We start from the raw sequence: 3,310 nt of genomic DNA, 5'->3' as shown, positions 1-3,310 counted from the left end.
CGGCTGACCATCCCACGTTACCAGGTAGCTTGGGGGCACTAGCGCATGCCTTTTTCCAAGCCAGTGCCAACAACATTCTGTTCGTACTAAACATGGCTTTGGAAAGGGGAAAGCCCCTTGGTCTCTACAAAAGAGGCTGGCCATGACCTCCCTAGTAGGGTCGTCAGCTTTGTGTCGGTGAGATCGCTTATCCTGGTACTTCATAGTTCTTGGTCTCTGACATCAGTGCACGCACCTACGATATCACTCATTGGTTCTCGTACAGACACACATCACTATATTGTTCTTGCCTATGGTGTCTTTTTTTTTTTTTAATCTTCTGATCATCTCTTTTGCAGGGTGGTTTATGGTGAAAGAAACACTTTACCTATTTGTGTTCAGGGGTAGACAGATTCCACTAATACTCCCAAACAGACATCTCAGCTCATCTGAATCATTTCATATTAACTAGCCCAGATTTACTCATATGTTAACGAGCTAGTGTTCTTCAAGAACAGGGTGATATCTGGCTTCCAGGAAAGTTACTTTTGCCGGAGGGCCATTGGTAATAGCGTTTGGAGGGGAAGGGGGAAGTCTTATCTGTGCTGAGAACTTTCCTGGAAACCTGGAAATGTTAATGTGGCAGGAAGGCTGAGATACTCGGGATAGACATAAGTATCATGCTTATTATTTCCCAAGACAGAGACTGACCCTTTTCCCAAAGTAGGTCTTGTCACTTACTGGGGGTATGTGGACAAAGAAAATGTTCTGTGTCCACATCCACAAGAGGCGTGTGTGTGTGTGTGTGTGTGTGTGTGTGTACGTACACAGATGCATGTGTGTTTGAATGTGCTGAGTTAAGGGAGTTTGATAAGTTTTAGGGGTTTAGGACTGGCAGATAGATCCAGTAAAAATGTGTCCTCCCCACATTTCAAGAGGCTGATGGGAAAGTTGAGAGACCATGTGGTCTAACAGAAGAGCACTGTCTAAAATGACAGACTCACCTCGGTTCCTATTCTGGCTCTCCTAGGTTTTTTTTTTTTTTTTGTCCAGGCTTCATCACTTACCAGCTGTGTGACCCCCTGGCAACTTACTTAACCTCTCTGAGCCTCAGTTTTCTCACTTGTAAAATGGAAATAACGGTACCAACACTTCCAAGGGCCATTGTAAAGATGAAATAAGGTAATGATGTAAAGATTTTAGTGTGCTGCTTGGTGGAAGGTAGGCACTAAATCCAAGGTAACCGCCTATTGGGGTGTTCACTAAGGACTCTACCATCTTCCCCTGGACCTTTCCTCTAAGTCTCCACCCCCTTTGATTTCCGGTCATTTGAAGAGAAATTCCTTCTTTCCCAAAGTACTGGTATTAATTAATGGTCTAACCTTGGGTTGGGTAATCACATTGTGTCATCAGCCTCCCAATTATTAGATATAATTTACAGGAAAAACAGACCTGAAGATCCTCCCAGCCCGAGGACGGAGGCTGCAAATTGAGTTTAGAGGGTTGCTGACCTTTAGACCCGAGCTGGCTTGGGAGGCTGCCCACTCTCCTTGGTCTTGAAAGCCACAGCAGGCTCTTGTAATTGAGTTACTGCCCGGGATTCAGTGGGACTAATCCATCTATATAATTTCTTTGCCTCGTTTAATGCCATTAACGAAACCGAATTAAGGAGCGGGTGGAGTTGGGTGGGACGAGGGGAAACGGATTTTCTGCGTGGGAGTCGCTGCCGAGTCTCCACCGCCAGGCTGGAGCCTCTGGTCTGATTAATGGACGGCTCTGAGGACCAAGTCATGTTAGCGGCCAGGCCACCCCAGCCCCTCGACCTTGCGCCGAGCTTCCGGGTATCCGCGCGCCCAAAAAGGGGCCATCGAGGAAAGGGTTTTCCAGATCGCCCCAGGGCTGATTCCTGACTATACCGTTCCCCCGCACCGCCGCCTTCCCTTTCCTTGGCCCTTTCTCCCTCCCCAGTCGCCCCTTCTTGTACAATTTTCGAGCAGGTTTCCTTGTAGTTCAAATCTCCAGGGACTTTCCCTGTGTTTTTGTCACTAGCGTGTCCCAGGCGACATGCCGTTCCCACTTACCCCTCTCCAGCGCTCGCCCCCAGTGCCACCTCACTCCGTGTGCTTGGGGTTGGCTATCCCAGATGGTGGGTACTCTTGGCGCCCAGTTTGCCAACCAGAGCGATCAGCCCTAGGAGGAGGGGCCTGCGTGAGGGAGTGGGGGTGGGAGGTGGCAGCCGCCGCGGTCAGTTTCACTCTGTCCTAGTGACACCCAGATCCCAGAGCGCCCTTCTCCCTGACCGGAGAGCCCTGCTGTCTCAACTTGGGCAGCGGGCGGGAGGCGAGGAGTCGCCGACTTCCCGGACTGAGATTCCAGCGTTCGGTGCAGGCAGTTGCCAACAGCGGAGTCCCCAAAGTGTAGGTGACGACGAGCGCGGGCCCGGGCAGCGCTGCGGGGACGGCAGGTGCTGGGAGCAGAGGGGCTAACCGGGACGGGGTGGGGGGCGCGATGGGCTTCGATCTCGGCGGCCGACGGTGCGAGCCCGCTCCGGCGGCACCAGCCGGCCCTGCCTGCCCAGGAGGGGCCGGGGGACGCCCGACCGCCACGCTTGCCCGCTCTCCGCTGGGCTCGCCAGGGTTTTGCCAACCGGAGGCTGACGTCGGCGCGCCCCTGCCGAGCTCTCCTTTTACTACAGCCGGCAGGCGGCTCCGTGCGGGCCCCGCCCTCGCCGGCCCCCGCCCCCCGCGTGCCCACACCTTGCCGTTTATATAGAATGCGCCGCGGGCTGAATTCGCGGCTCTCTGGGACCGGAGAGTTCTTGGGAAGGAGAGCGCGAGCGAGGGAGCGGGCGAGCTTCGAGGGGTTGTGGGTGTAGGGAGAGAGCAGGTAAGGGCCATCGGTTCCCGCTCCTCCGCCCGCGAGCNNNNTCCTCCGCCCGCGAGCCACTCGGGCCCCCCTTTTGGCAAAATAATGGCACCCTGAAAATTGATTAGACAGAAAGAAAGGCGACCCTCCCCTCTCGATTCTCCGCGGGCGAGGAGCTGCGCGGCTCTGCGGTGTAACAGGCTCACACGTTGCTCATCACATGTTCAAACATTTCCCTTTCGGGGAGGCTCGTTATTTTTAAGTGAATATTTTCGTCTTTGTTTTGATTTTTTTCAACCTTCCTCGGGTTTTTATTTTGATTGAGTTGGCGGCCCGCAGCGGATTGAGAGAGGCGGGGGAAAGCAGCCCGCTGTCGCGCGGGCAGCCCACCCAGGCAATTACCCGCGCGGCCCGCGCCGGCCCGGCTAGCGGCCCGCGCGGCGCCTGGGGAGGCCGGTGGCGGAGC

The 3,310-nt window shown here is 54.8% G+C and overlaps 1 protein-coding gene across 4 annotated transcripts in view; it reads left to right on the top strand.

The window, feature by feature from the left end:
* The first annotated feature begins 2,267 nt into the window (after positions 1 to 2,267).
* FGF13 (fibroblast growth factor 13) overlaps positions 2,268 to 3,310 on the top strand; it is a 468,684-nt gene continuing 467,641 nt past the window's right edge. For 2 of the 4 annotated variants that reach the window (XM_011226386.3, XM_011226385.3), the window contains exon 1: positions 2,735 to 2,865. The gene's annotated coding sequence lies outside the window, so the exon portion shown is untranslated. Of the gene's footprint in view, positions 2,397 to 2,734; positions 2,866 to 3,090; positions 3,107 to 3,310 lie in introns of those variants that run through there. The other 2 variants (XM_034649591.1, XM_034649592.1) reach the window with 2 other exon arrangements.

The sequence above is a fragment of the Ailuropoda melanoleuca genome, chromosome X (assembly GCF_002007445.2).
Source record: "Ailuropoda melanoleuca isolate Jingjing chromosome X, ASM200744v2, whole genome shotgun sequence".
Taxonomy (NCBI): domain Eukaryota; kingdom Metazoa; phylum Chordata; class Mammalia; order Carnivora; family Ursidae; genus Ailuropoda; species Ailuropoda melanoleuca.
Note: the sequence above shows the minus strand (reverse complement) of the source record. Positions and strands in the feature narration are given on the sequence as shown.